Raw genomic sequence first — 11,632 nt, forward strand, 5'->3', positions numbered from 1 at the left:
TGTGTGGCATTTCATTTTTTAGAACTACATAAATTTTTCATAGAAAAAATCTATGCAAAAATATTTAGGATTAAAGCAATTATTTTTCCCCATAGTGTGTATGAGATTTAAATTAGAGATTATTGTGGATTGGGATATTTGGTACAACTACTACAACCATAAGATATTCCATATGGGCTATGTTGTGTCCATGTAATCAATCATGTACTTGGACTTGCTAACCCTTTTTATAGGCTTATGCACTGTAACTCATGCTCTTCAGGTGTGTAGGGCTCATTTGTTAGTGTATTGAGTATATGCTTTTGGTAGATTTAAAATTCCTGTAATGTATGATATTATCATGTTTTTTATTAAAGTAGGTATCTACATGTAATTGTGATATCTAACATATATTTCAAAATTATTGAAGAGAATAAGAATAATGCCCCCCTCCCAATTCTTTGGAACATGGTGAACTTAGGCATTGCATGATTAAATCCTTTCATTAAAACTCACAATAGATCGAAGCTTATGCATAATAACTTGTGCTCTTTAGGTGTGCATGGCTCTTTGTCACTATATCACTATATTGTGTATATGATTTTGGTAGATCTTGAATGTCTATAATGAATAATATTATCATGTTTTATAGTTTAGAAGGTATCTACTTGTTACTGTGATATTTAACATAAATTTTAGAATTGTTGAAGAGAATAAGAAAATTGCCACCCTCTTCATTCTTTGGTGTATGGTGAACCTAGGTATGATGTGATAAAATCCTCTTACTGAAAATTAGTGTAGATCCCTTCCCATGCTAAATACTAGTATCATGAAGGTTTGGCCTCTAGAGTTTAGACAAAATGTTGATTTGAAGCATGGCATTACCATTGAATATATATATTCCATTAGGAGAATGACGAGGAATGAAAGGCTACACATAAACAAATACTAAATTCTACAATATGCTACCAATGAATGACTACACTCACCAATTGGTAGAAGAGAAGTTGAATGAATGTAATAGTTTAAATACACTAAGATCTTTTTACTCTTCTATAACTAAGGGATGTGTTCAAGAAATATAGATAAATGCAATATTGCTAAGGATTATCTTTTAGTTTGGTGCATTTAGCATCATTAGTAACCTCTAATACCCAGGTCGCATCTCTAAGAAAAATTTCTCTTGACACATAATATGGATGAATTTGAGCAAGGTGACTAGATTTTTCCTTCAAAACTATATGTGTAGATAAACATTAAACAAACATGTCCAATCATTTTGCAGACATATTTTCCCATGAAGAAAGACCACGCCTGACAATATGAACCTAGAACAAAATAACAAGACAATTGCTAAATTGTGGCCTTAGCTCTAAAGAAAAGTTGATACATGTAATTTTCTTTGCAAAATGTGTAAGGGCCTAAAGAATTGAAGAATTCTAATCATGATAGCCATAGTCATAGTAGGCAACATGGTCACATTGAAGGGTGCCACAATTTTTGTCGATTGGTGAATGTGGATTTCCAACTGGAGGAACATAGAGGTGTAAATATCCAAGTTGAGGATAATACTCCCATGGAAGAAAATGATAATTTACCAAAGGACATGATTGAAGAAGATAGTATTGGCACAACTAATGAAGATGCTTACGATGATGGTACTAGCACATCTGATAATGATGAAGAAGATGGTCTTGATATACCTATACTTGAGAAGGCATGCAAGCCCCTATACCAAAGCTCCCAAATAAATTGTCTCTCTACTATAGTGTTGTGAACTTGAAGGTTATGAATGGTTTATCCAATGTAGCAATGTCACATATGCTAAGGTATGTTATTTTTGTCATCTTCAATGTTAGCATACAATTACTATTTGTTATATTATTAATTTGTATTTGTTGTTGTAGGTTGATAGGTGAGTTTTTGTTACCACCATCAAACATTCTACCTCATTTGTATTGAGAAATATCTACCATTATGAATCAAATTAGAATGAAGTATCAGACAATACATGCATGTCTTAATGATCACATTCTATATCATAAACAACATAAATTTTAAATAGAATACCTAATTGTCATATTAATATATATCAATAAGATCAAATAACAAAAAAGGTGCCTCACATTTGGTATATTCCCATTATTTCATGTCTTGAACAATTATTCAGGTGCACTAGCTTGACACAATTTATGGATTACCATGCATGCAATAGAAGTCAAGATGACATTATGTGAATGTATATGGATGGTTCTACATTTAAAGAGATAGAAGAAATGTGACCACACTTTAAAGAAGAACCTCATAATCTCAAGCTTTCATTAGCAACAGATGATGTCAATCCATTTGGAGATATGAGATCTATTTGCTTAGTGTGGCCTATTTTGTTATTAACAATAACATTCCTCTTTGGATGTCCATAAAGAGGAAGCACATAATGTTGTCAATGATTGTACCAGGTTTTTTTTAATTTAATATTTATTTAAGTTAATTTATAAATAGTGCATCAAAATGGTCATTATAATTTTGTAATATTTATGTTCATTCAATTACTAGGTAAGTACCAAGTTAAAGATATGAATGTGTATATTGAGCCCCTTATTTATGAGTTGTTAAAGTTATGGAATGGGGTCACTATGTATGACATCTTTAGACCAATAGGACAAAGAGAATTTCAATTCTATGCAATACTTGTATGGACAATACATGATGCCCCTGGGTTAATTCATTTTTGTGATATGTTATATTGTTAAGGTCACATTTTTGATTTGTTATAGTTCTTGCATATTATTTTTGTATGCTTAAGTAGCACATGATAATTTTACATGATCTTTTATGTCTTTAGAGAAAGAGAAAATTCACATGTTTAGTTTGTGGTCTAAAGATGAAATCTCATCATTCAAGAAGTTCAAGAAAGTAGACATTTGATGAGTTTAGGAAATCTCTCCACAATAATCATAAGTATTGAATTATTGAAAAAAATATTTTTTATTGAGAAAGAAGAGACAACGTCAAGGCCATGAAGAATGACACCTCATCTATGGAAGTTGGAATATGATTGATGAAATCATTAAAGTAATGTTTAGTTTGTGGTCCAAAGTTTAAAATTTATATTTTGATATTGTCTTTTATTTAGTAATGATATAATTGACGATCATGAAGGTCGTCAAGGCATTAGTGACCAAATTCCTAGAGGAATAAAAAGTTCTCATACTCAATTTAGTTGGTTACCATACTACAAGGATCTCCCAATCTTGCATTTATTTGATGCTATACATATTAGAAAGAATGTAACATAGACACTATGAGAAATATTGGATAGAAGGAGTGATAGAGAAAAAATGTCAAAATTTGTAATGACATTTATGAATGCAATCATGCACTGAAAGATTTCATTGAATCAAATAGCAATGGAGACTGCATAAATATGAGTACCCTTCTTTAGTTTTTAATAGAGCAACAAGGTGATGCATTAAAAGAAGTCCTATATTTTTTTTTTCCACAGGATTTGTTGCAAATATAATCAGTCTTGTATCAAAGAAAGGTGATTTTGGGTCAGGATTGAAAACACACGATTGAAATACCTTCATCAAAGTAAGTCATGTTCTCTATTTATAATATATTTATAAAATTGCATGTACTACCTATAGTATCATTTTATAATATATTGAAAAGATAAATTTTTAATGATTGCAATACGTCCTACCTCTATCCCTCCCACACCAATTTGAAAATAATATTAAACAAGTTATATATAATTTTGAAAAATACATGAGGTTAGAAGTGTTATTTATTAGATTTATTGTACATATATTATATTTATAACTTGCTTTACTTTTTATGTAATCTATTATATATTTTTATTAAAAATCTCATATATATGTTCTTGCATGTTGAATTTCTTTTAGGTGGTTACCATCTAAAGAAATTGATAAAAAATATAAAAAATATTGAAAGAGAAAAATTCTATAGTTTATGTGTGAAATGAAAAAAGTGTTTGTCTTCAATTTTTTTTAATGTTCAAGAACACTACCTCATATATCAAGTTGAGGAGATTGAATTGTGTAGACTTGTACAAACTAGGTCAATGTGGATGGTTGAAAAGAACTTGAAATTTATGAAGGGCTTGGTTTGAAAAAGAGCATGTCTTGAGGGTTCTATGGTAGAGGGATATATGGTATACCAGACCATGGTAAACATTAGTGAATATCTTCCAAAATTTGTAATATATCCATGTAGATCACATTTGGGATCCCAACTCTATTAACAAATTTGAAGGGGAGTACCTAATGGGAAAAGGTAGATTGAGAAGAGTGAGGGGTAATTATAAGATGTTATTGTAGTTAAGTTATTTTTATCCATCATCAATATAAGTTGTTTCTAAATGGTCTAGTTATTTTCTTTATAGTTGGTTGTGAGTGGGATGCACTATATTTTTATATTGCAAACAGTCTTAATTGGATGATAGTATGGATTCAATAGTTTTAAGAAAATGATTGCTCATTAACATGGGATGAGGTTACATCATTGGTTAAGGAAGCTCATCATAATGAAGATTCCAATGTTATGCCAATGGTATGTGATTTAGCGTATAGCTTAAGAGATAGAAAGATAAATAGAAGATTACTAATCATAACCCATAAGTTTACTATCAATTCACAGATTGATATAAATAATCTTAACATATTTGAATAGTTCTAGATCAAATACCACAAAGATATGTACTACCATGGCCATAAATTTCGAATAAAAAGTTAGACAAAACAAAAAAAACTTATAATTCTACGATAAGTGTAGTCTTTGAGGTCACCAATATTTTATCTAAAAATGACATACATCCTCAACAATCTAAAAATTGATACTATGACATTTTAGATGATATATTTGAGTGCAAATTTAATTCATTCAAATTAGTTCTATTTGTTATCAAATGGTATAGGCTATGGCTAAATTAAAATGATCCTAATAGGACTATTCTTGAATATAATAGTGGATTTACAATGATTAATATAAGGTCATTTGAGCCAGTTGGAGATGAGCCCTATGTTCTTCTAAGCCAATGGGAGCAAGTGTTTTACTTTGGTGTTCCATATAAATCAGGTTGGTCATTTTCTATTAGACATGGTCCAAGAGGAAGGTCAGTAAAGTATAATGTGATGGACGAAGAAGATATTGAAGAATCAAAAGATGAAGTAGATGATGATCACAAACGAATGTTACACAATGATGAAGATAAAGAAGAAGATGATGATTCTGGTGATTCTCATGATGATGGTGATGATGACGATGATGATGATGATGATCATGCTATTGAAGATGGTGATGATCATGTTGATGTAGACAATGATGATCAAGGTGATGATGGTCATGATGATGGTAATGAAGATGATGATGATGATAGAAATAAAGATGGTGATGGTGACAAAAATGATCAAAATGACAAGTATGATGATGGTAATGATGATGACATGGATGAATTTCAAGTACGATGTGGTCATGATTTATTTATAGAAATTTGATTGACTTGTATGTTTTTATAATTAAGTTATTATTTGTTGAACTCTACTATTATTTATTATATACATTGATATTGCATAGCTACCACACATAAAGTAGAGGTAAGGAATTAAAAAATATATAATGATTTTGATGAATACATCATGTAATTTTTGTCTTCTATGTAATTTGTAGTATATTGATGGAAGGCCAAAAGCAATAGGGAATATTGTAGGGTTTATAAAGAGTTCTCAACCTGTGTCAACTAATAAGTGGCCGAATTATATATTCAAGGCACAAGAGGGAAATCATGTTTTTGTATGTGCGATAAAATCAATAAGTGCAAGGGAAGAACTTCTGATAGATTATAATTTGAATCATGAAGATACAAAAAAATTCCCTATTATGGGAATTGTAACTATAACATTTAAACCAATTTTCCTACAATTAATATTGACTCCAATAAATAGTCTATTGTTTTATTAGTAATTTTTTTTTGGTAAGTCTATTACTTTCATTTTGTTGTAGATTGCTAAGAATTACTAATCTTTTTCATAGGGTGACATGGATACACCACTAGGCACATGCGCGCATGTACCAACTCACACACCTTCAGCGAAGGTAAACCTTAATTATTATAATTGTACAAATTATATAGAAAAAATTCATATAATTATGTTCTTTTCTTTATGGCTTTGGAGTTATTTTGATGAAATTTTATTGATATTGATGTCACAACATGATACTTATTGATAGGAAAAGAAAAAATGATAGCAGATCAAGTGTGATCTAAAACACGTGCGTCACTTCTAGATGACATCACTTGTAGTGCTGATCCCATATTCATGGTCCACCAACTCATAAAAAGATGCAATGATCAAATTCTAAACATTATCCTTGAGAGGAACCTAACCAAGTAGACAGAGACACTAAACGAATAATTGATAATTAGAGTCGATTCTTTGAAGGTAAGAAATAATTAATCTTAAGCAATAATGTAGACATTTATATTTTATAGTGTCTTATGGATCATGATTTAAAATATTATGTGTTCTTCCATAGGATTTTGTGACACTTGCAAGACTGCATGGTCAACATTGATGTAGAGGATGGAGGATCTAACCAGAAACTTGCGAATTCAAGCACAATATGAACCCAAACCCCTATGTTTCAATGGTGTTTCCAAATGCACAAATGCCACCAACGACTCCAAACTTGGATTTAACTTCACCAAGTGTTTCTTCCACCCCTACACACCTTAAAAAACTTCAACCAGCATATTTCAAAGGTTTCCAAACCCACAAATCTTCAGTAGATACAAAAAAGACCAGTTTTGCCCTTTACTAGGCAATTCTCTTCTTATTTATCAGTAGACCCTATTTTTTTGAATTTTCTCTCAAAATTTCCAAAAAAAAAAGAAAATAAATAGGCTTTTTAGATACCCTTTTTGGATTTTTATAACATATCCAAAAATTAGATATAACTCCTTTGGAAAGATTGTACAGAATAAGGCAATTTGTCTCAGAGTTAGGCCTAATTAGGCCACTTTTACAAAGCAAGTACCCTTAAAATTTTCAATATGACTTAACCATTTTACACAATATTTAGTTAGGTTCCAAAACCAAGGATTTTCAAGGTTCTAAGTCCTAGTGACACTCCTAGATACCCAAACTCCAAAACCCTCCTTAAAATGACTAAAAAACTAGGGCCTGCTTGTTCAAACCCCAAAACTCAATTTAAAAACTTCTCCTTTAGAATTCACCATGGATTTACCTTCCCCTTACTCTATTTTCCATAAAAACCCTACCTCCTTAAGGTAGATCTTGTGCTGCTACACCTATGGCAACACTTCAATGCACTTTTCAACCAACTCTCACAGTGTACACCTGCAAACTCTCTTGATTCCTATCATGAAAGGGTTAGTGAAATTTTATAAAAGTCCTTAGGCATCCATCTTATGAGAATAATGCTAACACATTCATAGGATGGACCAAACCATCGTAGAAAAGTCAGAAAACAGTTAGAAAATGCTATATTTATGTGACAGTCAATGCAAAACAGAAAGTATTATCCTTCTTAGAACTTCAAAATGTATGGATCATGCATAGAACTATCAAGGAACCTTCAAAAAATTGCCTTATCAATCCTCCAATCTATTCAATGCAACAGAAACACAGAAAACATCAAGTTTTGACAGAAAATAACAAGATTTTATTGCTTCTGTAACAGTCCGTACAAAAGTCCGTACAATGCCTTGCTTCCTATCACAAAATGACTCTAGAGCCTTTATAATACCTTTAACAACCAATCCCAACTGACTCCCAACTAATCCAAGTGGTTGAGATAGCAAAACAACTCTAAATCCATTTTCCCTCCAAAACTGTAACTAACCATTGATATTTAAAATTTGAATTATCAACCTTATTTCTAATGCATTTAACCTACCAAAGCCTACCCAAATCCACTTGTTTTGGCATAATATCATCATTAAAACATAATAGACCTCTACCTAACCTCTCTAGACTCCTTGACAAATTACATTGCCATTTTGGTCCTTAGGCCTTTATTAGGACCTTTAGGACTTTTACATACTTTATTGAGTTCATCATTACAAAATGACATTATTGGCTTTAAAATGTTCTAATTAACATGCAAAGATGTCTTCAACCTTCTATCTTCTTCTGGATCCAAGGTGTTCCTCGAAAAAAAGCTAGGTACCCTTGCACCAAACACCCCACCTTCAAAGAAACTCTTGTCCCAAGAGTTAAGTGGTTTGGTCTTCTTTCTTCTCATCCTTCTAGATGGTCTCTTGAAATTCTTCATCTAAAAATTTTCATCTTGCACATAAGAATGTCCTGCATAACAATCATTAGAAACAAAAACATTTAAAGGTTTGTTACCTTCCATGGTAACCTTACTGTCTGCTGCTTGTGGATAGTCATATTTCATCTTTGATAAAGATTTCCTATGTTGCTGTTTGAGGTAATGCTGACTGGTCTTTGATCCTTCATGTATTTTTTCACTTCGTTATTCACTTTCAACACTATTGGACACCATATGGTACCAACCTTTACTCCTTTTGCTATCATTACTTCCTTTGCTATCACTGTCTGCTGACAGTCATAAATCTGAACTCTATCTTTTATAACCTCCTTCTTCACAACCATAAGAGAAGGCTTATGTGGAAGATCTACCACATCATGGTCTTTGTTCCTTTGCTCCTACAAATCTACAAACTCCTTCTTGCCAAAAAAAATTATCCTCTCCTTGTCATGACCAAGTAAAGGAGTTAATTTAAACTTCACTCCATCTTTATGCCCTATATAAATATTTGATGAACCAAAATGAATAGTGTTCCTTGAGGCTTGCCAAGGCCTTCCAAGGATTACATGATATCATGTCATTGGGATGGCATCACAAATTACTTGATCTTTGTACTCTCCTATGGAGAAATCCACTACTGCCTACTCTCTTACAAAAATGTTTTGTATATCACTAACCCAAGATGCCCTATAGGGTCTATCAATAGGAAATCTTTTCAATCCAAGTTTAGTAACCATCTCATAAGATACTAAATTATCAAAAGAACCAGAGTTGATTATCATTTTGCAAATCTTACCATTGCTAAGGCAATTTGTCTTGAAAATGGATGGTTTTCTCCTTTGTTGCTACTGCATTGGTTGTCCTCTTCTCACCATCAAGGATTCTCCTTCAAGTTCAAGATCTGCATTGCTGTACTTCTTTTCTTCTTCTTCTCCTTGGGTCAAGGTGACTCTCTTCTCCACCTTCTTGAAATCCCCTCCTTTCTCAGGGCACTTGTAGGATTGATGCCCCACTCCTCCATATGTGAAGCATTTTCCTATGAAAACACTTGATCCTCTTCCACCTCCATATCTTCCTCATCTAAAACTGCCTCTTGTCTCAAATGTAGATCCTTTATCCTTATCTTTATCTTGATTGCTTGAATTATCAGATTGACTTCTTCCACCTCTTCCTCTCATGTAAGTTCCTCCTCTATTGTTTTTCCTATCATTTCCTCTTTTCAACTTCTCCTCTTCTTGGATTGCCAATTGAAAACACTCCCCAAGGTTCCTAGAGATGCTTAGACCAATTTCATCTTGAATGTTGTACTTCAGACCACTCATGTACCTTGCCACTTTTTCTTCTTCATCTTCTACCTCTCCTTTGATGCTTAGGGTATGAAACTGCTCAGTGTATGTGATAACATCCATGTCTTTTTATTTCAAGTTATTCCTCTTCATCTTCATTTGAATGGCCAAATCTGATGGTAGAAATTGACTTCTTATCACTGTCTTCATTCTATCCAAATTTGTAACCTTGTTGAAACCTCTAGCCATCCTCTCATTTTGCAAAATTTTCCACCATGTAAAGGCTGTTCCCCTTAACCTCACCTTTTCCACTTTCACTTTCTTCTCCTCTTCTATATCTTCTAAATCAAAGAAATTTTTAAGTGCCTCTATCCATCCAAGCAACTCTTCACTTTCCATCTTGCCTTGGTAAATGGGCAAATCCATTCCTATCTTTAGACTAGTACCTTGTGCTGCCTTTAGTATTCTTAGGAATCTTCTTTCCTCAAGATCATCTGTTGCTCCATGATGTCCTTGCTACTATATTACATGGCATTCTTCTTCTCCATCATTGTCCTCTTCATGCTCTTCTTCATGAACTACTTCCCTTCTAGGTTGTTCTTTCCTTTCCTTCTCCAAGGTTTCTATCCTTGCAATCAACTGCAGTCTTTCCCTTCTCAATTGTCTTTCTTCCCTTTCTTTAGATGCTTCAAGTTCCCTTTTCTCTCTTCTTTCCCTTTTTAGCTCTTGTCTCAATTCTTCTAACTCCCTTGCCATCTGTCCTTTAGGAGGCATATTTTCAAACTAGTTTGCCTACTTAAGAATCTTCTAACTGATATACTTTCCTCACCAAGAAATCTTTGGACACCTCTAATGTACCTTTCAACTTTGGGACACTCAAGGAGGAATTAGACACTCCAAGGCTTCAACAAAGGGACCAGTACACTAAGGATGACAAAGACTCTGATGTAGGGCCACACCACCTGTACCAACTCACAACCAAGTTCACAACAATATGGAGACAAATAGATGAAAAAATACTTCATAAAGCATCCATTGATACTTGAAATTCATTACAATATCCTCCAAATGAAAGGACTCAAAATTCTTACAATATAAGAGATATTTGCTCACTAAGAGCTTCTACAAGAAGAGCCTATCCTTCAAGAGGTTATACTTGAAGAGCTTCTACTTGAGAGCTTGCTCATGAATGTTCATATGGCTGGCTTAAATAGGCACTTGACACCCAATGCATGACTCACCCACAACCTTCTAGAATTCCACCTACAACCTTCTACAATATCTACAAATTTCTAGAATTTCCACCTAAATACAGCTAAGCACCACCATGTGGCCAAATTAAAAAATTACATTTCCTTTATGGATCACAACAAATATTAAATGCATGATTTAAGGAACTTTCCACAAACTTCTAAGATGCCACCTACACACTTCAATAAATGGAATGATACTATTTTTATTTTTTTTCTATTTACGCCACCTATGCACTTTGAAAATAGAAATTTCTCTTTTCTCCTTTTTTCCTATTTTTCTATTTTTTTATTATTTTCTTTCTATTTTCGTCACTTTCTCTCTCCTCCACAATTTTTTCTTTTTTTTCTTTTTTTCTTTTATAAATTTAAAATTTCCCATACAAGATGCTCCTGCATCAGACTCCCCTGGTAGATAGAAAAGTGTGTCCCACATTTTGATGCCAAAAGAAAGATATACAACCATCTTCATCTTCACCACAAGATTTCACCTCAATAGGGACAAGAAAACCAACATGCAAATCTTCCACATTTTTTTTTTCCTGATGCATGATGCTCCTTCATCCGACTCCCATGGTAGGAAAAATTTTGTGAATCCATATGGATTCACAAAATGAAGTAGCCATTGGTGACATTTTTTTTTTCTCTTCCTCTAACACATAGCTGGAACAAGTATCCGATGTCGATATATTTTTTTCTTTCTTCTCTTCCAACATCTAGCTAAAATAAGTGTCTGTTGCTGAAATTTCTCCTTTGCAATGAACTTTGTCAAAGTATAAATCTCATCCTCATCCAATC

Source organism: Cupressus sempervirens, chromosome 5 (assembly GCF_028749045.1).
Source record: "Cupressus sempervirens isolate cs-2001-9-10 chromosome 5, ASM2874904v1, whole genome shotgun sequence".
NCBI classification, from domain to species: domain Eukaryota; kingdom Viridiplantae; phylum Streptophyta; class Pinopsida; order Cupressales; family Cupressaceae; genus Cupressus; species Cupressus sempervirens.